Here is a 26,268-nt window from a genome sequence, read left to right on the forward strand (position 1 = left end):
GAAGTAGAGAAATCAGTCACTTCCTACATTGAGCAAATCAAAATGTCTTTAATTTGTTTAATATTTGGCTTCTTAACTAATGCTGGCACTCTGAGAACGTGCTTCAATATTTTATAAAGAAATAAATAAACATACCTGTACAACTTGTAACAAAAATGTTTAGGATGGGACTTAGTATTTAAGAACAAAAGCTCTTAAATGTGACAGGATTTTAGTAGAAGAAAGCTCTCATGGTCAATAAAAACATGATCGCACAAGTGTTGGGGTACTCAAGTATTCAACTCTTACAACGTGACAATATTCTGGCAATGTATCCTTTAAGTGAAGTTGCCCTGATAAAGTAACATATAGATGCAATTCACTGACAAAAGGAAGACCTAGATTCTGATCTCTTTATACTCAGTCAAAGATACGCATGATTATTCTAAGAACAAAAGAAGAGGAAACTGTTACAGTATTTTTACCATATACAGTACTGTACTACCAAGATGACTGTCAGATTACTCACACCTCTTGTTCTAGAACAGAACTTTCACTTTATGTTCTAACTTCCTTTCCTATCCTGAGCTCTTGATAAGTATAATTCGACAAAAGTAGACATCTTATATTTATCCTCCACCATCCTCTGACTGCCACCCCCAATCTTGGGACTATTAGTTGTGCCTTGAATCTGCCTTGGCACCAGTAATACCAGTATGATAATGAGTTGTCCTGCTAAATCTTCTATTGCTTAACATAGTGAAATTTTCAAGAATTTTAATGCTGTTAACAGAAGGGGAATGGTATAATTTGAGTAGCAAACATGTAAAACATATCCTCATCTATGTGACCTTCAAAACGCAATACATTTACCCTGTAAATTCATTCATTTTGGCAGCGTGTAACTATGAGATTATGATGCAGTGATTCACCATTATCATGTGCCTTATGCCAAACTTTACATTCCTGTGGTACATATTTACTTAGACCTTTGTCTGTGCCAATCTTATCTTGGCTCCTCGCCTGCTGTCTGATTATCCATCAAATGCTGGCATCAGTAAACTCAGCGTTCTGTCCTTACTATTATTTGTTTTATAATTTACAAGAAAAACAAGACATTGTGTAATTTTCTAAAATGATAAATATCATGATGAAAGTCTAATTAACAACTGAAGAAAATTGTTAACAGATGGGATTGACACAAAATGTTGTTTGGGAATGAAAGCAGATGCAATTGACTTGGAATAATAGATATTGAATCCTTTTCCATCTTTGATTAGTTCCATAAACAATGATTGGTCCACTTATTACCTCCAGCATGGAGGATCATGGGGATAATGTTTTAACCCTTGTTTGTTAGTCTGTAAACAATATATTTCAAAACTGTGCAGCAATTTCAACAAAACTTGATACACAGATGGGAAACATTGATTACTTTTGGGCACATCCAGATGCAGACGCTAGATTTTCTTTAAAGAATATGTTAATATTGAGAGATAAGGCAAATTTACTATTTTTGTTTAAGAAAGAACGTTGAGAATTTGGACGCTGTGGTGGAATTTGTCACAGTTGTCAAAATAGGAGTGGAGTTTTCAGTGCAGGTTGTTGGGTGTGGATTAGCCTGAAGCCTCTTCATTGAGATGGAAGCTCTTAAAATATTTTTTGTTTCAGTTTTGTAGTTCAGCCAGGCTATGAATAGCTTCAAGGATGAGTTGCACTGTAATATTGAATTGAAATAGCCTGGCAGAAGTATATGCTCTACTGAGTGGACTGTTCAGTTATAGTAATCAGCTTCCACCTTTTCTGTTCTACATATAGAAGTCAAAGGCTCTATAATTCAGTGCTGCTTGGCCTCAAGTTGTATTCATAGCATGCACGCGCACTTGTTATGCTCACGGTAATGCCAGTTTGATATCAATGATCATTCCTAATGACCAAATTAATTCCTTTTCTTGACCTCATATTGCTGAACATGTGTTCAGCTGCAGGAAGGATCTCTGCTCAGATCTTTCTAAAGGCACGATCGACTACTTTCAGGTTATTTGCCGGTTGTCTTTTGTTGTAATTTAGATGTTTTGGTATGTCTTATCTCACAATCTCTTATGATTTACTGACAGCAAACAGTGTAAGAAAGCACCTCATGCATACTGAGCTTGTGTGGCTGTAAGCCCAGCTTGACTGATCTCAGTCTAAGATGTCATTACATCACTTAGATATTGGGGTCCTTCTGCTTCTGAGATTGAAGCTGAGACATCAGCCATCAGACACTACACCATAGTTAGGAGAAAAGTCTGCTCATGGAGCCAGCCACTAGTTTAATCCCAAATGGGCTTCAAGCTCTTCAAAACTCTGATAACAACACGATGCCAGGAATCTTCATATTCATTGGCAATAGCCGGAGACTTTCTGGATGGATTGCAAATGTGCCATTGTGCATGATCATCACCACTCTCCTATGACTTACTTTACCTTTCTGTAGAATCCCTATAGTGTGGAAACAGGTCATTCAGCCCAACAAGTCCACACTGACTCTCCAAAGAGTATCTCACTCAGACTCACCCTCCTACCCTATCTCTGTGACCCTGCACTTCCCACGGCCAATCTACCTATCCTGCACATCTTTGGACTGTGGGAGGAAACTGGAGCACCTGGAGGAAACCCACAAAGACATGGGGAGAATGTGCAAACTCCACACAGACTGTCGGCCGAGGCTGGAATTGAACCCTGGTCCCTAGCGGTGGGGTAGCAGTGCTGATCACTGAGCCAATGTACCACCCTATTATCTTATTTGAGTTCTCTGCTGCAAAACCCACAAGTGAGTTCCCACTATGATAAGGTGTCCCCTGATGTGCTTGGTGCCTGCCATGACTGCAGGGCTTTCGTGCCCAGTGTCCAGTCATATGCTGACCCTATGTCTGAACAATCCTGTGAAGTATCTGAGTTAGAGCATGAGATTGACTATGGTAATTCTTCTTCATTACTGTCTTCCTGCTCTTCCTCTTTCACCACAGCCTGACCAGGCTGCAGTTCGAAGAGGAAACACCAATGAGGGAATGGTTGGTGCGAGAAAGCAAGAGGTGCATTCTTACACTGTCTGCTGTTGGTAAATCATAAGAGATTGTGGGATAAGAGAGAAATGGGATATGACGAGGTGGGTTAGGAATGAATGCACCATCATCCTCAATAGTTTCAAAGCCCATACTGAATGTGGCCTCGGCTGTGGTTGCTCCAATGCTAACAATGGGAACGAGGACATGCACTCATGGCTATCCTCACTCCATAGGTGTTGTTGCTCCCAGTTATGTGCTGACGTGCTTCTGCAAGAGGGAGAGAAACCCCGAGTTCAAGACCCAGCTGCTGAACGAGTAGATTAAAGATATTTTTTAAAACATTCTTCATTGTATGTAATTTGTTAAATATGTGGCATGTCTGTTTTACAAAAAAAAGAGCAGGATTCTTTTGGCATTTGATCACATGCCTATCTCGGAGCTAGAAGGACCAGGTTTAAATCCTATCTGCTCAGAGGTATGTCATAACACCTCTGAACAGGTTGATTAAAAATATCCACAATGTCTATCGACTTCCCTTTGGTTATGACCCCCTCAGAAAGCTCCAATGGATTCATCAAACAATTTTCGTTCAGAAGTCCATACTGAGCATGCTCATTCAGATCATTAAAAAGGAAAGCATAAGAGCTGGGTTCTTCCTTACAAGGAAAGGTGGATGCGAGTATTTGTACTAAACTAAAGATTTGCAATCAAATCCTTTTAAATCTCAATCTTTTGCTGCCTAATTCAACATATGTATATTTATCTGGTAAACATTGAGCAGCGTCTGAAGCTAGAGGTGCTCTTATTCGAATAGTTGAAGATGGGTTCCCTGACCTTGCTCACTGGTATGTGATCATAGAATCCCTACAGTGTGGAAATAGGCCATTTGGCCCAACAAGTCTATACTGACTCTCCGAATAGTAACCCACCCAGACCTGTTCCCCAACCCTATATTTCGCCCTGACTATTGCACCTAACCTACACATCCCTGAACACTATGGGAAATTTAGCATGGCCAATTCACCTAACCTGCACATTTTTGGATTGTGGGAGGAAACCGGAGCACCTGGTGGAAACCCATGGAGACACGGGGGAGAATGTGCAGAGGAAATGTTTTCTCTTGTGGGGAAGAGTATGACTAGAAGCCATCAATATAAGATAGTCACCAAGAGAGAATGCAGAAATCAAATAATTTTCAGAGTGGAAAGTACATGGAATCTGCTTTGACAGATAATGGTTGAGGGGAATACTTTAGATACATATAATGGGGAAAATAAACAAGCAAGTGAGGATGAAAGAGAGAAAGTGAAGACTGCAGATGCTGGAGATCAGAGTCGAAAGGTGTGGCGCTGGAAAAGGACAACAAGTCAGGCAGCATCCGAGGAGCAGTGGAGTCGCAATTCAGGCATAATGCTTTCATCGAGTGGGGGGAAGGGGGCTGAGTGATAAATAGGAGGATGGGGGGTGGGGCTGGGGGGGGGGGAAGGCAATAGGTAGATGTAGGTGGAGGGGGTGATGGCGATAGGTCAGATGGGAGGCTGGAGTACTTAGGTGGGAAAAATGAATGTCTTGCAGCATTATGTCCAGGCATTTGGGTCTTGATTCCTGGAATTAATCAACTTGGGTCCGTTATCTCCTCTAGGCTTGTCAGGAGAGTCTCCTCAACCTCAGCAGCTATGTCCTGCTCGCCAGCTCCTCCACCCAATAGTTCTATAGCAGCAACTGACGACCTTTGAGGTTACCCTATGCCACGCTATGGCACTGTCATGACATTCCCAACAAAGAATCATTTTTAGAACACCTTCCACTATCTACTACAGTCAAAACACATCTTCCTTTTACGAACAGTAGAATAGATTTAAGTAGCATAAGTGAACCACTCATGATTGTATTTTGAGGCATGCAGCCACACAACAGTACGTTGAGTGCACATTACAGTCAATGCACAACAAACACATTTCCATGCTGACTATGTCAGAAACATTAGACACAGCTGAATTGCACATTGTATGCTCCACGTCCTTTTTGGGAGTTATCAAATTTCATATCCAAATAAACTTGCTTTCTAAAGGCACTTCGGATTCAGTTCATTGTGAAGATATTCAAATGTACAGCAGTATTCCATTTCAGAAATGTGGAGATTTTATGTTTACAAACAAGGTCCTTGCATCATGGCACATTGTCTATATTATAATTAAAACATATGCTTTCATACCAGCTCATCAAATATTTGCATAGCACATTAAAAGTTAACATTTTAACTCCTGCTCGCCAAGGAGTTCATATGTTGCAGCAACTGATCACATTTAAAAAATCACAGGGGCAGTTACAATGTGGGCCATCATGAAACAAGTTCAGTACAGTTCCAATGTGGATATTACAGTTATGTTACAGGCAACATGGAACAAATGGAGTAAAGACCGCCATGGACCAGATCATCATCAATGTTGGTGTATTCAAAATACGTTTTGAGCGGCACAGTGGCTCAGTGGTTAACACTGCTGCCTCAGAGCACCAGGGACCCAGGTTTGATTCCAGCCTCAGGCAATTGTCTGTGTGAAGTTTGCATATTCTTCCCATGTCTGTGTGGGTTTCCTCAGGGTGCTCCGGTTTCCTCCCACAGTCCAAAGATGTGCAGGTCAGGTGAATTGGCCATGCTAAATTGACAATAGAGCTAGGCGCATTAGTTAGAGGGAAATGGGTCTGGGTGGGTTACTCTTCGGAGGGTCATGTGGACTTGTCGGGCTGAAAGGCCTGTTTCCACACTGTAAGGAATCCAGTCAAAGAGCATTGACTCCTCACTAATATTTTATCTAAAATCTGAAGAGCTACCTTATATAGAAACGTAAATACAAACTTCACTAAGTTATCAACCCTTGGTATGACACAATACCACACCTTATTAGAATGTAGGTTCACACTCAATCTCCAGACAGCAAATTTTATAATTAGTGTCTTGTTAGGAATGATAGGTAAATACAGGGCACTTTTAATTCATTTGGCTGGTTGAAGCATAGTTTTGACATATGAAAATGCGAGGGATAGTGAGAAAGGCATAAGTAGAGAAAACTCAACTGCATCTTTATTGATGATGAAAATTATTAGAAGCACAGTCTCCATTTTTTTGAGTGGAAGAATAGAGGAACGATGAAAGCAAGTCAAATAGAATAAAATAAGGAGGAGAAAAGGGACATCTTAATATTATGGTATAAGCAAGCTTCAAAATCGTGTATGTAGTTACCCACTGCAGCAAGAGTACAATTTTGACAAGATATTCATAATAACAAAATTATGAGTAGTTCATCGGACACTAAACATAACTGTAGAAAAGTTTGTTTTTTAAGAGATCTGGACAGTTTACATGCTAAATAAAATTTTCAAATAATTAGTTCAATAGGAAACATGCCAGCAACTGAGTGAAACAATTTTATTTTTCTCTTTTTCTGGCTTCTTCTCAAAACCACAGATTGGAAACTAAACAATACCATTTCATCAAATGAGCTGTTGGAAGATTGGAGCGTCACATTAATGAAGCTGAGATGAATTTTTATGTCTCTTATATTATGTTTTTACATTGCAATGACACAGGCAATACTTTGTGCATTGCTGATAATTGTGTGTCTTTACATTGTCATTCAAATTGGCAGACATATCTTGTCAGAGTCTATGAGTTGCGAACATAATTGAGCCCATGAGGCATCCAAGAATGCAGAACAATAAAACAACATTTTGACAGGACTTTGGGATTTTGACATCTTCAATCCTGTGTAAATTTAAATGAATTGCATGCTTTAGTTTTGAATGAGCCAAGTCTTTGCAAATAAACAAATTCCTTAAATCCTGACTGTTCCACAACATTGCCTAACTCGAAATGAAGCTGTTGATTCTTAAAAGTTCATTAAAAGGATAGGGATATCAGTAAGCTTCACAAGGGCAGGGAATCTGAGATTGTATGGAAATAGAACTGATATTCTTTTCTTTCTCTGTTTTAAAAGTATCAAATAGACTACTGAATTTTAAAAAGTTAAAAAGGTAGCTGACTGAGAGACAGTTATCTCCTAAAGCCTGAATAGAACTTTAATGGGTGTTAACTGCTAGCGAAGCTTAATTAGCAGAGCCATCTCAATTACCTGAGCTCTCTTTTAGAGGAAGTGTTTTGAAAGTGCATGATCAGTAAGTTTCATACAGTCAAGAAAGAGAGAACATTTCCAGAGTGAGATGTAGCTCTAGTGAATTTGGTACAGAGGGGAGAAGGTGCTTTTCTGGTTCATGGTTTGTCAGGTTTTTGAAAAAGACAGGATAAATTGAAATCCAGAATCATGGGTCCAGCACAGAGGATGGAGTTTAGAAAGATGACAGGGAGACAAGAGGCATAGGAGGGAATCTGATAGAAACTTACAGAATACCTGGATAGAATGGAGATGGAGAAGATGTTTCTATTAGTAGGAGAGACGAGCCTCAGAATGAAGGGATGACTATTTTGAACTGAGGTGGAGAGGAATTTCTTCTGTCAGAGGGTGGTTAACCTGTGGAACTCCTCTCTGCAGAGGATTTTGGAGGTCAAGTCATTTGAATGTACTTAAGATAGATTGTCAAGGGGACCATGGGTTTCAGAGAGAGGGCAGGAAAATGGAATTGATAAACCTATCTGCCATGACTGAATGGTGAAGCAGACTTGATAGGCCAAACGGCCTAATTCTTTTCCAATGTCTTACTGCTGATGAGGCCAACAATGCCTATCCCAGATTGGCCTCAAGGTGGCTATAATTAGTCATTAACTAGAATTGGTTTACCAAGCCTTTTTAGAAGACATTTCAGAGACTAACACTTATTAAGGATCTGGAAGGGTTTTGTTTTTGTACCTGTAACAAGTACACAGATTCTAAGTTTGTTGAGCAGCCACTTCATAGAGCTATCATGTCCAAAATGGAGTTGCAATGCAGCTGCATAGCTTGGAAGGTGTAGAGTCACACCTCTGTGATTTGTGAGGGCAACAAAGTTACATGCAAATCCAGGAGTAGGCCCTTGAGCTGTGATCTTGTTGAATGGTGAACTAGGTTCATTTGATTGTAACCACAAATCCATGTTTCCACTTAATTACGAGGAAACATCTTCATTACTGCCCTGTCAAGATTTCTCAGGAGTTTATACCTTTTCAATCAAATTGCCAATTACACTGAACTCTGGCAGGTACAAGCCCAGCCTGTCTGATCTTCCCTCATTAGACAATCTGCCCATTCTAGTTACTAGGCTAGTAAACCTCCAAACTGCCTTCAACATATTTACATCCTTTCTTAAATATGGTGACCAGTAGTTTACACAGTACTTTTGATGGGGTCTCACCAGTGTTCACAAATATAATCTCCCTACTTTTGTAATCATTTCCCTTTGTGATAAATTATAACATTCTACTAGTTTTCCATATCACTTGCTTTATCTGCATGCTAACTTTTTCTGGATTCATTCATAAGGTCACCCAGATCCCTCTGCATCTCAATGGTATTTTGGCCTTCACTATTTTAGTCAATATGCTTCCTTTTCATACTTGCTGCCAAAACAGATTATTTCACGTTTTCCCCTCAATGCTCCATTTGTCTCATCTTTGCACATTCACTTTATTGATATCTCTATACCTTGTCTTTTTTTAAATCTCCTATATCCTCTTCACAATGTCCCTAAATTACTGATTCAACTAGTTGGCTTTTTACAGCAACTCACTAGATTCTTGGTCACCATTACTGATAGCAGATTTTTTTTTAGATCTCCAGATTAGATTGAATTTAAATTCCCAGTCTTCCAGGTTGGATTTGGACACAGATCGCTATCTCCTAACTCTCCAGATTGCTCGTCAGGTAACACTACCATATCATTTGCTGCTGCGATATTGTAAGTACCTAATGGTTTGGTTTTATTTGTCAATTTCAGAATTTATAGTGAAACAGTGAATAGGAAGCAATTAACTGGAGAACATTATTTTGTTGCTAAAGTTATGCTGTAAGTAAGCAAATTGTTCACCATAAGCATAAGAGGTACAGTTAGTAAGTTTGCATTTGACACCAAAATTGGAGGTGTAGTGGACAGCGAAGAGGGTTACCTCAGATTACAACAGGATCTGGACCTGATGGGTCAATGGGCTGAGAAGTGGCAGATGGAGTTTAATTCAGATAAATGCAAGGTGCTGCATTTCGGGAAAGCATATCTTAGCAGGACTTATACGTTTAATGGTAAGGTCCTAGGGAGTGTTGTTGAACAAAGAGACCTTGGAGTACAGGTTCACAGCTCCTTGAAAGTGGAGTCGCAGGTGGATAGGATAGTGAAGAAGGTATTTGGTATGCTTTCCTTTATTGGTCAGAGTATTGCGTACAGGAGTTGGGAGGTCATGTTGCGGCTGTACAGGGCATTGGTTAGGCCACTGTTGGAATATTGTGTGGGCACAGTTCTGGTCTCCCTTCTATCGGAAAGATGTTGTGAAACTTGAACGGGTTCAGAAAAAATTTACAAGGATGTTGCTAGGGTTGGAGGACCTGAGCTACAGGGAGAGGCTGAACAGACTGGGGCTGTTTTCCATGGAGCGTCAGAGGCTGAGGGGTGACCTTATAGAGGTTTAGAAAATTATGAGGGGCATGGATAGGATGAATAGACAAAGTCTTTTCCCTGGGGTTGGGGAGCCCAAAACTAGAGGGCATAGGTTTAGGGTGAGAGGGGAAAGATATAAGAGACCCAAGGGGCAACTTTTTCACGCAGAGGGTGGTTCGTGTATAGAATGAGCTGCCAGAGGATGTGGTGGAGGCTGGTACAACTGCAACATTTAAGAGGCATTTGAATGTGTATATGAATAGGAAGGGTTTGGAGGGATATGGGCCGGGTGCTGGCAGGTGGGACTAGATTGGGTTGGGATATCTGGTCGGCATTGACGGGTTGGACCAAAGGCTCTGTTTCCATGCTGTACATCTCGATGTCTCTAACCTCTGTTAACAAAACAATTATCCATTGTTTGCTTAAATCTACAAATTACATAATAGTGTATGCTCTTACCTTCTATTTTCTGGCTGAATGGCTGGATCACCTTTGTACATATATCAAGCTTTGACTTTTGCTAGTTGCAGGATCTTGTTGTACATATTGGATTCTGTTTTTACTTGAATAGTAGTTGCAGCAGACCAAATGTTACTTTATTTACTATGAAGTATATTGGAAGGATCTAATTTTAGTACTCTGCTCTATAAATGTAAGTTGTTTCTTTCTAACTGGGAATTGACCATTTTATACATAAAGTAAAAAAATACTATGCTCGTAGGATGAATTAAATGGTTATCTGTTTTAATTCATAGCAATGAAATTATGTTGGCAGTCGTGGTTCAAATTGAATTGGGCTAATCACTGAAATGATGTCTCTTAACAAGCTTTAAAATGTTTCAGAATAACTTCAAAATATAACATGTTCAGAACTACAAATTAATTTTTAGTTATAATGTTATTGAGAACTTTAGCTTTATACTGCCTAATGTGGTGTTCCAAAGACTGATCCCTCATTCTGCTGAGTTTCCAATCAATGGGAGAGTGTGGGGAACATCTTGGTGGGGAGTGGGCATCTTTCCATACAAGGGAAAGAGGAAATAAAACTCTTAAGTTGCTATGCTCAGATCACTTCAGCCTGTTTTCAAGTGAGACAGAAAATAAGATTCCTACACTGGTAAAACAAAATTAACTTGATTGAATATTGCTGCTTCAAAACTAGTATTTATAAGGTACCTTTACAAAACTAAAATATCTCAATGTCTTTCCCAGGAGAGTAATCAGGAAAAAATTGACGCTGACTTAAGCTAACTAGGTGTGAGATTTAAAAACCAATAACTATCATTTCCTCCACAATATCTCAAAGCGCTTCACAGCCAAAACAGTATTTTAGAAGCAAGGTCACTGTTGTAATGATGGCAACATGGCTACCAATTGTAAACAGCAAAACCTCAAACAGTAATTAAATAACTGGCAAGATTGTTTTTTAGATGTTGTATGCAGGATAAACACTGGCTGGCTCTATGGGAGAGATCCCATTTTCTCTGAATAGTGGTACCAAATCTTTTACATCCAGACAAGGCAGATAGCTTAATGTGGAGAAAGTGAGGACAGCAGCTGCTGGAGATCAGAGTCGACAGTCAGGTGCTGGAAAAGGTCAGGCAGCATCCGAGGAGCAGGAGAATCGGCGTTTCGGGCAAAAGCCCTTAATCAGGAATGAGACTTGTCAGCTGAGGCAGGGGAGAGATAAATGGGAGGGGTGTGGGGTTGGGAGGGAGGTCACTGAGAGTGCAATTAGGTAGATGGTGAGGGTAATGGTGATAGTTGGAGAGGAGGGTGGAGAGGATAGGTGGGAAGGAGGATGGGCAGGGAGGACAGGTCATGAGGGCAGTGCTGAATTGTAAGGTTGGACCTGGAATAGCTTAATGTCTCAACACAGCATCTCCAACAGCATAGCCAAAGATGGCAGTCTGACAATTTTTTAAACTTAGTGACAAAAGTGCTGCCAACAAGTCAAGCTGGCAGTGCTGTCCAATTCATGTGATTGGCCTGAATGGAATATCAGACCATGCTTTCAACTTTGTTTTCTATTATGATATCAAGCACAGTTAATGCAAACTGATCAGATTATTTAATCACTTTTGGACCTACCAGCACTTCCTGTTCTAGTTGCTCTGTCTATATGGTTTAACAAGAAAAACATTGCCAGTTCTCAGAACAATCACTTCATATCTGGAACAGGAAATCCCAGTTGTTCCAGTACAGCAGTTGTGGTAATCTAATTGATTGCTGTGATTGATAGCTTTGGACCATGGCATTTAAAAAACAAAGGTAAACTAAAAGCATCCTGTCCAAACAGTCATGAAAGTGACAGAAATTATAAACCTAATAGTGATAAAAATAGATTTCATGTGAAGATTAATCCATATAATTTGATTTGAAAGTTTGAAATTCTTTTTTCACAAATCACGATACTAATTCAAAATGAACACATCTGGAATGAATTTCCAAATGCAGTAAGAGCTAAATAACTATTTGAGCAATTGATGAACAAGAGGCAAGTTCAGGTTTAAATCTTCAAGTGAATAACATTCTCACATTTAAACTATAAAATTGTGAAAGGTAACTGTTCTGACAGTAGGCCTCTTCCAGGGGAACAATTAGTAACAGCTCAGGTAAAGTTTGGAAAGAGATTATTATAGTTGCTATTTACAATGTGGACAAGTTGCATATTTTTCAGCCCAATGTGGCCTACTCTATGGACATTGTTCCCATTAGTATATTTTTTATCAGCTTATCTTTCCTGAAGCTCCTGTTTGATTCCATCCAGCCTGGTTTTTGCTTTCATTGCAGCACTGCTAATCTCAAAACATATTATTTTACTTTGAACTCAGTCTTGGCAGACTGTGTTTAACATCAAGCCAATGAATGATAACAACATTCTCCATTTCAAAATTGCAAGTGATGAAGGGAAACATGCATAATGCATTCTGCTCCCTTGTCACTGACTCGGTATGAGGTACTTCTAACTTAAATCACTGTGCATGAAGGCTGTGGGATCCCAGTTTTACATACCAACCAATACTATTTAAATAGTTAGGTGCTTGTTTTGACTGGCACTGACTTGATGGTCTGGAAGGCCGTTTTTTCTGTGCTGTAGACCTCCATGACATAATATGACTCTCCACTAATCCACAATCATCATTGCATCTGATCTCCTCAGCTACCTGAGTGGCAGAGTAGAATAAAATTGTCCTTTATCATTCCTTGCCTCTGGGATTGACAAGGGATGAGAGTAACTATTGGATAAAGTACTACAGTTTATTGCCATATAAACATTTCAATGGTTCATTATGTAATCAATTAATTTCCCCTTTGGAAAAAAAATTGAAGGTGGAGTATATTTTTACTGCAATACTTATCAAGGGCACCTATGGCATTGGTAACATCCCTTCCTCTGGGTTAGGAGTTCCAGCTACAAGTACTACTCCTCAAAGTGTGTAGTAATGTCTCTAAATGAGTTGATTAGAAAACATTTAAACCCAATATTCATAGCAGTGCATGACAAGAGAATGAATAGATTGCTATTTTGCGCTAAGGAGTAGGCAAGATGATACTCCTTGCTAAATAATAATAACAAAAGCTGGAAAGATTGAACAAGTCAGGTAGCGTTCATGGATAGAGAAACAGAATTAAACATTTCAACTCAATGACCACGATGAAAATGTTGGGAAGAATCTTCTGCAAGGTGATGAACTCAGAGATGAGAAGGATAATTAATTGGGCAGAGTGACCACCTGAATGGGAAGGTTTAAGGCCACTTCCCATTCTACTGCCCATTGAGGTTCTGTAACTGAGATAAAATACTACACATGCTGGAAATCTGAAACGTAAACAAAAATTTCTTGAAATAGCTCTGCATGCCTGGCAGCATGTGTGGAGAGAAAGAATGTTTATGGCCAGATTGTCTTGAGGCACTGAGGTTTATTAAATCGTGAAGGTCATGGATAGGATAAGTAGACAAGGTATTTTCCTTGGGGTGGGGGAGTCCAGAACGAGAGGGCATTTGATTAGGGTGAGGGGGGAAAGATATACAAGGGATGTAAGGGACAAATTATTCACACAGAGGGTGGTGTGTGTATGGAGCTGTCAGAGGAAGTGGTGAAGGCTGGTACAATTACAGTATTTAAAAGGCATCTGGATGGGTGTATGCATAGGAAGGGTTTGGAGGGATATGGGCCAGGTTCTGGCAAGTGGGACTAGATTAGGTTAGGATATCTGGTCGGCATGGACGAGTTGGACCGAAGGGTCTGTTTATCTTTCTGACTCTATGTTGAGCTGGTGACAGGCTTGTGCTGTTTCTACCAGGGAAGGCCTGCTTAACTACAAACTAAACAGGCAGTGGCTAGGCCCTAGGAAGGAAAATTGTAAATCTGTGATTTCCCTGTATCTATTGTTCTCTTTTTAGAATCTTATAATATAGACTATTGGGCCCAGGATTTTATTGGCTTTTATTGCTTTAAGCTTTTCTAATTCTACTGAAATTACTTAACTCACTACCTTAAGTTCTTCACTCATTTGTCCCTGATTTTTCTAGCATTTAACTTGTCTTTGCCTGTGAAGACAAATTTAAAAAAAATTCTGTCATCTCCCCATTCTCCACGATAATTTGTCCTCTCTCTACCTGAAGGGATCACAGATTACTTTAGCTACTCTCCTCCTTGAGTCTTTACTAAATCTTGTTTAATATGCTTCATATTCCTGGCTACTTTAGAGTGACTTTTTCCCTTGCTTTGATCATTTCTTTTTCCTTTCATACACCAATTTAGTTCACTGCACTTCATGCATCATGACCGCAGATAATAGAAAAGCTAAAAACTGTAATCAAAACTGATAATTTTTTAACCTAAGAAGGTAGTTGTTCTGTCTTCCACAGACACTTCCTGATTGGTTGTGTATTTCCAGTATTGTTTTAATCGGAGTAAACAGAAGAAGCTGAGGAAACGTTTGATTATTACAAAGTTGAAAGGAGTCAGAAAAGAATGGAAAAAGCTATATTCCTTAGCAGCGTTCTCAATGGCTGGAAGGATAGATCTAAAAAGTGACTGGTAAAAAGATCAGAGTAAATGAAGAAAATTATTTTCTTTGATGATTGGAGTCTTATTAATTGGCTGAAAGGATAGTGGAAGCAGAAACCTTCCACTCATTTAAAAGGTATCTGGGTATATGTCCCAAGTGTTATTATCTCTATGGATCGGGTCCAAGTGCTCAAAAATTGGATTAGGCTGGGGTGTTCATTTTTTCAGTAGGTGCACACAATGGGGCTGAATAGCCTCCTGGGAAATAAATGTTATCTGAATATCTGAAGACGAGAAATATGGGAAGAGGACAGAGGTGGGGCAGTGCTTAAATTATCCCTTATGAAAGCAAACACAGACATTATGGGTTGAATGGCCTTTTGTTGTTAGGTAAAGATTCTATGATTAGTAATGCAGATACTTTGGACTTGGATAAAGGGTAAAATCATTTGACTTCCATATTTGTTGAAAAATTAAGGCATTAATTTGACACTAATATAACACTAATCCCAGCCTGAATCTGTGGGGTCATTAACCAGAAAAATAAGTCATATGCTTGAGTTGTTTTCTAGACCCTCACGAGCCAACTCCAACCATTGTGGGGATTTATGCTTTGGAACAATTCTGGACCTGCAAATACAGATTTTCAGTCCAAAGTTACAAAGACACTCAGCAACAATGTGCTTGGAAATTAAAATAAATCTTGTAAAACTAGTTCTACAGAAGCAGAAACACTATTATGCAGAGTCTATGTATCCTTATTAAACAGCTGTATTAATAAAGCATAAGGAAAATACAGCCAATTCATGTAAACACAATAATACAATTGGAGAAAAAGTAGACATAGATTAGGAAAAGTTATGAATATACAAATAAGAAACAAGAGTAGGGCTCTTGGCCCTTCAAGCCTGCTCCACCATTCAATAAGATCACGGCTGATTTGATTTTAATCACAACTCTACATTCCTGCATACCTTTGATAAACTTTCATCCCTGTGGTAATCCGAGAATCTATATATCGCTGCCGTTCTTAAAAAAAATAGATTCTGCATCCACTTTTTTTAAGGCAGAGTATTCTAAATGCAAACAATGCTCTGAGAGGGTTGCACATACAATGTCCATAATCTGGTGGTGGACAATAATTCTAAAGCTTCATGATGCTTGAAAGTTAAGAATCGGTGAAACCTGCATCTGGACACACATCAAGCACTGGAGCTCTGGTGCTCTCGATGATCATCTGGTTATGCCTGCCATGCAGACAGCAAAAAAAATGTTGTAGTTTGACCACAAAACTTTTTTATTTTTTTTTCCACAGTTTCCAGTACTAATGTATTCTTGAAAGGAGAGCTACAAAAGATGTGTTTGCTCTTCGTCTTGTTGGGTTTTAATTAGCCATGATTTATCTTCACTTCTGTTAAAATGTAGTCAGATATTCCCGGTTTAGACAAAAAGATTAGACATCCAGTACAGAGCTGTCACAAAGGATTTAAAAAGAGAGCTTACCTTTCAGACAAAGACCGCTCTCCTCAACATGGGTGTCCAGAATATCTTGTTTGATTGTCTATCTGAATGTACTACACTGATCTGTCTTTGGTCTGAAGTTTCTTAGAATTCCGTACTTTCTCTGTCACATGAACTAAGCTGATGTAAGATGTGCAGAAAAAAGCTAACATTCTGGACATTCTTGGGAGCCTGCCAGAGATCCCAGAATTCCCCAGTAAGACAGGCTGTTTCAATTAGAGGTGCTGATTATAACCAATCACAGCAATTTAAACCCATTTTTCTTGGCCTGAGGGATTCTAGCCATTACTGATAACATGCAGTGTATGAAAAAGCACTGTCAGTTCACACATGCAGGAGGCCTTCTTTCTATTAAATGGCTATAACTTTCCAAATCAAATTTTGAAAAAACAATGACAGCAAATGGGAAAGGAATTGAAACTATGATCTCAGCGTTGTGCTTCCAAGTTTCAATTGTATGGGTATTGGTATTAATGCAAAATAAAATTGACCTTCTCCCACTCCTAGAATACATCTGCTGAAAGCAAATACAATGTGGTTTAAATTAACACACCGTACTTCAATTCTCATGTGATCTTGTATTTTGGAAACAAAACTCTGTTTGTCGAACTGAAGTGCATATTTTTCCCTAATCTGTTGTGTAGATAGTTGTAATATTGAAGGATCATGAATTATTTCACATATAATGCTGTCCTTAAAACTGAACAATTTTACATTGAAGTTTCTGGGAGAACAGATTGTAACAGAAACCATAGATGTTCTTTTAACTCCAGCAGATCGAGGAAACTGAGCAAATGGGTGGATGAGGGGGCAGTTAAATTTATTCAGGAAGTTTACCTACAACCTAACGTGGTGCTATTGTCTTTTGTTTTAATTTGAATAGAGGCAAGGCCATCTGTCTGAAACCAGCAGGCTTTTTAATTCGATGTTCGGGTCAGGAACTGAAGACTCCATCAGTTCTAGATGCTGTTGTGAGTTATGGACTGAGTTAAGTTGTTGTGGCTTTCACAACAAGACCATAAGATGTGGGTCTTAGGTGTGCAGGTTAAATGAATTGGCCATACTAAATTGCCTATAGTGTTCAGGGATGTGTAGGTTAGGTGCATTAATCGGGAGTAAAAGTAGAGTATTGGGTTGGGGAATAGGTCTAGGTGGGTTACTGTTTGGAGTGTTGGTCTAGATTTGTGCCAAATTGCCTGTTTCCACACTGTAGGGATTCAATGATTTTATGATTCTAAGATATAAGAGCCAAAGTAAGCCATCTGGTCCATCAAGGGGAAAAGTGAGGACTGCAGATGCTGGAGATTAGAATGGAAGAGTGTGGTCCTGCAAAAGCACAGCTGGTCAGGCAGCATCTGAGGAGTAGGAGAGTCAACATTTCAAGTATAAGCTCTTCATCAGGAATAAGGGGGTGTCCCAAGGGGCCTGAGAGATAAATGGGAGGGGGTTGGGGCAGAACTCTCCTGGTCTTCACCTTCCACCCCATCAATCTCTGGATACAACACATTATCCTCTGCCATTTCTGCCACCTACAAACAGACCCCACCACCAGGAATCTATTTCCCTCCCTATCTCTATCCACTTTCTGTAAAGACCACTCCCTCTGCGACTCCCTTGTTAGGTCCACACTCCCCCACCAACCCACACTCCCCTCCGGGCACCTTCCCCTGACACCGCAGGAATTGCAAAACCTATGCCCACACCTCCCCCCTCACCTCCATCCAAGGTCCCAAAGGAGCCTTCCACATCCATCAGAGATTCAACTTCACTTCCACACATGTCATCTACTGTATCTGTTGCTCTCGATGTGGTCTCCTCTACATTGGGGGCGACAGGGTGCCGACTTGTGGAACATTTCAGAGAATATCTCCGGGACACGCACAAAACAACTCCACCATCCTGTGGCCGAACACTTTAACTCCTCCTCGCACTCCACCAAGGACATGCAGATCCTGGGCAGCATCCATTGCCAAACCGTAATCACCCAACACTTCATCTTGTGCCTTGGGACCCTCCAACCACATGGGATCGATGTGGATTTTACGAGATTCCTCAATTCCCCTCCCCAATCTTATCCAAGATCCAACCTTACAACTTGGCACCGCTCTCTTGATCTGTCCTACCTGTCCATCTTCCTTGCCATCTATCCACCCCATCCTCCTCTCTGACCTATCACCTTCACCCCTAACTTCATCTACCTATTGCATTCTCAGCTACCAACCACCCCCCACCCCCCCAATTTCCCATTTATAGCTCAACTCCATTGGGACATCTGCTCATTCCTGATGAAGAGCTTAGGCTCAAACCATTGATTCTCTTTCTCCTTGAATTGTGCCTGACTGGCTGTGCTTTTCCAGTACCACACTCTTTGACATCTCACCTATTAAGTCTGTCCTGCCATTTGAGTTCATTGCTGATCTGATAATCCCCAAAGTCACTTTCCTGCCTTGTCCTCATAATGTTAGGCAGCATCCAAGGAATAGGAAATTCGACGTTTCGGACATAAGCCCTTCATCAGGAATGAGGAGAGTGTGCCAAGCAGGCTAAGATAAAAGGTAGGGAGGAGGGACTTGGGGGAGGGGCGATGGAGATGTGATGGAGATGGAGAAGGAGGTCAAGGTGAGGGTGATAGGCCGGAGTGGGGTGGGGGCGGAGAGGTCAGGAAGAAGATTGCAGGTTAGGAGGGCGGTGCTGAGTTGAGGGAACCGACTGAGACAAGGTGGGGGGAGGGGAAATGAGAAAACTGGAGAAATCTGAGTTCATTCCTTGTGGTTGGAGGGTTCCCAGGTGGAAGATGAGGCGCTCCTCCTCCAGCCATCGTGTTGTTATGTTCTGCCGGTGGAGGAGTCCAAGGACCTGCATGTCCTCGGTGGAGTGAGAGGGAGAGTTAAAGTGTTGAGCCACGGGGTGGTTGGATTGGTTGGTCCGGGCGTCCCAGAGGTGTTCTCTGAAGCGTTCTGCAAGTAAGCGGTCCGTCTCCCCAATATAGAGGAGGCCACATCGGGTGCAGCGGATACAATAGATGATGTGTGTGGAGGTACAGGTGAACTTGTGGCGGATATGGAAGGATCCCTTGGGGCCTTGGAGGGAAGTGAGGGAGGAGGTGTGGGCGCAAGTTTTACATTTCCTACGGTTGCAGGGGAAGGTGCCGGGAGTGGAGGTTGGGTTGGTGGGGGGGTGTGGACCTGACGAGGGAGTCACGAAGGGAGTGGTCTTTGCGGAACGCTGATAGTGGAGGGGAGGGAAATATATCCCTGGTGGTGGGGTCCGTTTGGAGGTGGCGGAAATGACGGCGGATGATATGTAGTTTACGGAGGTTGGTTAGGTGGTAGGTGAGAACCAGTGGGGTTCTGTCTTGGTGGCGGTTGGAGGAGCGGGGCTCAAGGGCGGAGGAGCGAGAAGTGGAGGAGATGCGGTGGAGGGCATCGTCGATCACGTCTGCGGTCCTTGAAGAAGGAGGCCATCTGGGCTGTGCGGTGTTGGAACTGGTCCTCCTGGGAGCAGATGCGGCAGAGACGAAGGAATTGGGAATATGGGATGGAGTTTTTATAGGGGCAGGGTGGGAGGAGGTGTAGTCCAGGTAGCTGTGGGAGTCAGTCAGTTTATATTAGATGTCTGTGTTGAGTCGGTCACCCGAGATAGAAATGGAAAGGTCTAGGAAGGGGATCCCCAAGGGATCCTTCCATATCCACCACAAGTTCCCCAAGGGATCCTTCCATATCCGCCACAAGTTCACCTGTACCTCCACACACATCATCTATTGCATCCGCTGCACCCGATGTGGCCTCCTCTATATTGGGGAGACGGGCCGCTTACTTGCGGAACGCTTCAGAGAACACCTCTGGGATGCCCGGACCAACCAACCTAACCACCCCGTGGCTCAACGCTTTAACTCTCCCTCCCACTCCACCGAGGACATGCAGGTCCTTGGACTCCTCCACCGGCAGAACATAACAACACGACGGCTGGAGGAGGAGCGCCTCATCTTCCGCCTGGGAACCCTCCAACCACAAGGAATGAACTCAGATTTCTCCAGTTTTCTCATTTCCCCTCCCCCCACCTTGTCTCAGTCGGTTCCCTCAACTCAGCACCGACCTCCTAACCTGCAATCTTCTTCCTGACCTCTCCGCCCCTACCCCACTCCGGCCTATCACCCTCACCTTGACCTCCTTCCACCTATCACATCTCCATCACCCCTCCCCCAAGTCCCTCCTCCCTACCTTTTATCTTAGCCTGCTTGGCACACTCTCCTCATTCCTGATGAAGGGCTTATGCCTGAAATGTCGAATTTCCTATTCCTTGGATGCTGCCTAACCTGCTGTGCTTTAACCAGCAACACATTTTCAGCTCTGATCTCCAGCATCTGCAGACCTCATTTTTTGTCCTCATAATGCTTGATTCCCTTAAGAGTTAAAAATCTGTCCATCTTAGCCTTCAATATATTTAATGACCTAACCTCAACAAGCCTCTGTAGTAAAGATTTCACAGATTCACTATCCTCTGAGAGAGAAAAACAGCATTGTCTTCATCTGTTTAAATGGGCGACCTCTTTCTTACTGTGTGATTACACTCTTTTCGTTCCTAGATTCTCCCACAAAGAAAAGCAATATCTTTGCATCTACCTTGTCAAGCCATCTAATAATCTTCTGTTTCAATGAGATCTCCTCTCATTATCCTAAACTCCAAATAGTACAAGTCCAATGTACTCAACTTCTCTTAATAACAAAATCCCTCCATACCCAGGATCAGCCAAGTGAACCTTCTCTAAACTGTACCAATGTCCAAAAGTAGAGTCATAGAGGTGTACAGCACAGAAACAGACTCTTCGGTCTAACTCATGCATGTCTACCAGATATCCTAACCTAATCTAGTCCCACCTGCTAGCATTTGGCCCATATCCCTCTCAAACCTTCCTATTCATATACCCATCCAGATTCCTCTTAAGTGTTGTAACTGTACCAGCCTCCACGACTTCCTCTGGTAACTCATTCCATACACACACCACACTCTATGTGAAAAGGTTGCCCCTTAGGCCCTTTTAAATGTTTCCCCTCTAACCTCAAACATAAGGCCTCTAGTTTTGGACTTCCACACCCCAGGGAAAAGACCTTGGCTATTTATCCTATCCATGCCCCTCATGATTTTATAAATCTCTCTAAGGCCACTCCTCAGCCTCTGACGCTCCAGGGAAAACAGCCCCAGCCTATTCAGCCTTTCCCGATAGCTCAAACCTCCAACCCTGGCAACATTCATGTAAATCTTTTTTGAATCACTTGAAGTTTCACAACATCCTTCAATAGGAGGAAGACCAGAACTGCGGACCATACTCCAAAAATAGACTAACCAATGTCCAGTACAACCACAACATGACTCTGAAATCCTACACACAATGCTCTACCAATAAAGGAAAGCATACCAAATGCCTACTTCACTATCCTATTTACCTGTGACTCCACTTTCAAGGAACTATGAACCTGTACTCCAAGGTCTCTTTGTTCACCAACACTCCCCAAGATCGTACCATTAAGTGTATCTGTCCTGCTCTGATTTACCTTTCCAAAATGTAGCACCTTACAATTATCTAAATTAAACTCCATCTGCCACTTCTCAGCTTTTTGGCCCTTCTGATCAAGATACCATTGTACTCTGAGGTAACCTTCTTTGCTATCCATTACACCTCCAATGTTGGTGCCAATTTACTAACCATACCTTCTGTGTTCACATCCAAACCATTTAAATAAATGATGACAATCAATGGACCCAGCAGTGATCCTTGTGACACACTGCTGGTCACAGGCCTTCAGTCTGAAAAGCAACCCTCCACCACAAAATCTAGTCAATTTAATTTCCCAGGCCTCAACTTCAAATATTTACTCCGTTGCTAACTTCCAGTGAGCAGAAGTACAATAAATCTGTAATCACAAAATCACGCATTTGCCTATGAGCACCAAACAAGACAATTAAAATTCACTGCCAAAAATCTTATCTGTGATTTTTAACAAATTCCACACTTACAAATTTCATTATTTCCAGGTGTTCTCAGGATTGGAATCCTTGTGGATACAAAGGAATGACTGTATAATGGCAATTAGCAGCAGTTCGATGGTCTACACTGAAGGAATATTGGCCAGCACGTGGAGAGAACTTTTGGTATGGTCTTGTATGTGGGAAGGTGATTATTTCTAGAGAAGACCTGAGTGTTCCTTATGCAACCTCTTGGTCCTTCTTGTGGTAGAAATAAAGTGAATTTTAAGATAAATACATAATTGTGATTAGGTAACTGGAATCTACAGGTGGCTGTATACAGGTTAAGTGGGCAGGCAAAGATTTAGCAGATGGAATTTTATGTGGGAAAATGTGAGATTATGTACTTTGGCAGGAAGGAGAGCTGAATACTAAATGGAGAAACACTGCAGGAAGCTGCAGCATTGGAGGGATTTGGGGTTCCTCATTCATGAATCACAAAAAGTTAGCATCCAAGTTGAGCAGGTAACAGAGAAGGCAAATGGACTGTTGGCTTTCATTTCAAAGAGAATGAAATATAAAAATAGGGAAGTTTTGCTGCAACTATACAAGGCACAAGTCAGTCCACAGCTGGAATACTGCGAACAGTTTTGGTTCACTTACCTAAGGAAATGTAATTCAAGAGAAAGCACAGCAGATCAGACAGCATTTGAGAAGCAGGAAGAGTTTCGGCCCAAAATGTTGACTTTCCTGCCCCTAGGATGCTGTCTGACCTGCTGTGCTTTTCCAGCGTCACATCTATTGACTCTGGCTTCCAGCATCTGCAGTTCTTACTGTGTCATCTGCCAACACCCTCTGTCTTCTACCTTCAAGCCAGTTTTGTGTCCAAGTAGTTAGTTCTCCCTCTATTCCGTGTGATCTAACCTTGCTAACCAGTGTCTCATGGGGAACCTTGTCGAACGCCTTACTGAAGTCCATTTAAATCGCGTCTGCTGCTCTGCCCTCATCATTCCTCTTTGTTACCTCAAAAAACTCAATCATGTTCTTGAGACACAACTTCCGATGCACAGAGCCATGTTGACTATCCCTAACCAATCATTGTCTTTCCAAATACATACAAATCCTGTTGTTCAGGATTCCCTCCAACAACCAACCCACCACCGACGCCAGGCTGTAGTACCCTGGCTTTTCTTTACCACGTTTCTTTAATGGCATCCGGTTAGCCAACCTCCAGTCTTCCATTAACTTCATCTGTGGCTTTCGATAATATGAATATCTCAGCAAGGGGGCCAGCTGTCACTTTTGTAATTCCCACAGAATTCTAGGCTACACCTGATTAGATCTTGTGGATTCATCCACCTTTATGCATTTTAAGACCACCTCCTTCATAATATGGATATTTTTCAATTTGCTATTTATTTCCCCGTGTTCTCTATCTTCCATATCTTTCTCCATTGTAAACACCATTGCAAAATACTCATTTAGTATCTCCCCATCTCCTACAGTTCCACACATAGGTGGCCTTGCTGATCTTTAAGGGGCCCTATTCTCTCCCTAGTTACCCTTTGTCCTTAATATATTTGTAGAATCCTTTAACCCTATTTGCTAAAGCTATCTCATGTCTCCTTTATGCCCTTCTGATTTCCCTCTTAATTATACTTCCAGTGCCTTTACACTCTTCTAAGGACTCACTTGATCTCTGCTGTCTAGACCTGACATATGCTTCCTCTTTATTCTTAACCAAAACCTCAATTTCTCTAGTCATATCTTTCCTTAGATAAGTGCACCAAAATTATTCACAAATACCGTGACGGTAGACTGACTAATGTTTGTAGAGTTTTAACGAAACCTCCCTAGTTGTATATCCAATTCCCTTTGAAATAAACACCAACAGTCCCTTTGCCTTTTCTATTACCTGCTCAACTTGGATGCTAACTTTTTGTGATTCATGCATGAGGAGCCCAAATCCCTCCAATGCTGCAGCTTCCTGCAGTGCTTCTCCATTTAATATTCAGCTCTTCTTCCTGCCAAAGTACATAATCTCACATTTTCCCACATGATATTTCCTCTGCTAAATTTTTGCTCACCCACTCAACTTGTATACAGCCACCTGTAGACTCCAGTGACCTAATCATAGATGGTTATTTTTTTTCCCTTTCTGACGCAAGAAGGAACAAGGGGCTGCATAAGGAACGCTCATGTCTTCTCTAGAAATAATCACCTTCCCACATACATGACATTACAAAGGTTCCCTCCAAGGCCTGGCCAATATTCCTTCAGAGTAGACCAGCAAACTGCTGCCAGCTGCCATTATACAGTCATTCCTTCATATCCACAAAGATTCCATTCCTAAGATTCCATGCCTGCAAATAATAAAATTTACAAGTTTGGAACTGATTAAAAATCGCAGGTACAATTTTTGTCAGCAGATTTTAATTTTTTTTTGTTTGGTGCACGTGGGCGAATTTGTGATTTCGTGAATACAGATTTATTGTACTTCTGCCCACTGGAAGTTAGCAACTGAGTAAATGCATGACGTTGAGGCCTGGGTAATAAAATTGACTAGGTTTCATGTTGCTTTAGATTTGGGGATTTAGTGATCACTTCAGCACCTTGCCTCCCAATCCAGGCGGTAAGATCTTTGATTTGTTTCAATTCAATTGTAAGACCAGTCAGTCACAATTACAGGCTAAAACATGGGAGAATGTCCCTAAAAGGGACTTCCAGCTGAGACTAGCTACAAAACCACAAGGATGTGGAGGTGCTTTCAATGACTTGACAGTCTTTCCATTCTGCATAATTAGCCCAATATCATGATGCTTTTTAAAGGATAGTGGATCGCAGTTGAGTCCAAGTGGAGGACCAGTCATCAGCCTCTGATTAACTGTGCTTTGTTTCTTAATTGACTAATTTCTTTGTCTTCTCTTAATGATGCATGTTTAATATCTTAGAAACCCTTGTTTTACTGTATACAGTTCTCAACTTGTCAGTGCCACATTAGATAAAACCCCTCTCTGATCATATGGTCAGTAATTGTCTTACTGCCCCTTTTTGATTACTTCAGTCATTGTCATTATCACTCAGGGGTCCTCCAGATTCATATTTCCATAACACTAATAACACCTTTACAAAATGTAAAACAAAAGATCATACCTTGATTTGGTGCTGCTCTGCTGCTTGATCATCAATAATGACCACTCGCTGCCATTCATGTATGCATATCCCATTTCAAAGCTGTGTCTGAACATGTTTACAGCCTTTATTAGTTTAAGGATTAACAGCTTTCCTGTAGTTATCCTCAGTGTAATAACTCTTTAAAGAAAAAGTCTTTTGTATGCACTCAATTGGTCCTTTCCATCTGGTCTTCAACATGTCATTACTTGTATGGAATGTTAGCTAACATTCAGTTAAGCATACTAGTTATTCTTTGCAATTATATAGAATACAGGTTACAATTTGAATAATGTACCTAAGGGCAACTAAATTAAAAGAAAACTAATTTAGTCCTATAGCCCCTTGCCAGCACTACTAGAGACTACCTAATGAGTTTTGAGAAGATTTGTAGCCCAGGTTGAGGTTCTAGATGTAGGTTTGCTCGTTGAGCTGGAAGGTTCATTTCTAGATGTTTCGTCGCCATACTAGGTAACATTTTCAGTGAGCTTCCAGACGAAGCACTGCTGACGATTTCTGCTTTCTATTTATATGTTTGGGAGTCTTTGAGTTGGTAATGTCATTTCCTGTAGTGATGTCATTTCCTGTGGTGAACAACAAGCAAAACTAATGTCATTTACAAAATACCATGTAAGAACTGTAACAAACACTACATTGGTCAAACAGGCAGAAAACTAGCCACCAGGATACATGAACATCAACTAGCCACAAAACGACCTGACCTTCTCTCACTAGTATCCTTACATGCAGATAAGGAAGGACACCACTTCGAATGGGGCAACACATCCATCCTAGGACAAGCCAAACAGAGACATGCACGAGAATTCCTAGAAGCATGGCATTCCAGCCAGAACTCTATCAACAAACACATCATGTTAGACCCCATCTACCATCCCCTGGGAAAAAGAACATGAAATGACATCACCACAGAAAATGACATCACTGACCTAAAGAAACCCAAGCATATGCATAGAAAGTAGAAATCATCA

The 26,268-nt window shown here is 41.2% G+C and overlaps 1 protein-coding gene across 2 annotated transcripts in view; it reads right to left on the minus strand.

Moving 5' to 3' along the window:
• The window catches only part of ddr2a (discoidin domain receptor tyrosine kinase 2a), a 166,526-nt gene extending 141,216 nt beyond the window's left edge, over window positions 1-25,310 (minus strand). The window contains exon 1 of one of the 2 annotated variants that reach the window (XM_060830162.1): window positions 25,262-25,310. The gene's annotated coding sequence lies outside the window, so the exon portion shown is untranslated. Of the gene's footprint in view, window positions 1-16,126; window positions 16,313-25,261 lie in introns of those variants that run through there. The other variant, XM_060830160.1, reaches the window with a different exon arrangement.
• Window positions 25,311-26,268: the final 958 nt, after the last annotated feature.

This window comes from Hemiscyllium ocellatum, chromosome 9, assembly GCF_020745735.1.
Source record: "Hemiscyllium ocellatum isolate sHemOce1 chromosome 9, sHemOce1.pat.X.cur, whole genome shotgun sequence".
Lineage (NCBI taxonomy): Eukaryota > Metazoa > Chordata > Chondrichthyes > Orectolobiformes > Hemiscylliidae > Hemiscyllium > Hemiscyllium ocellatum.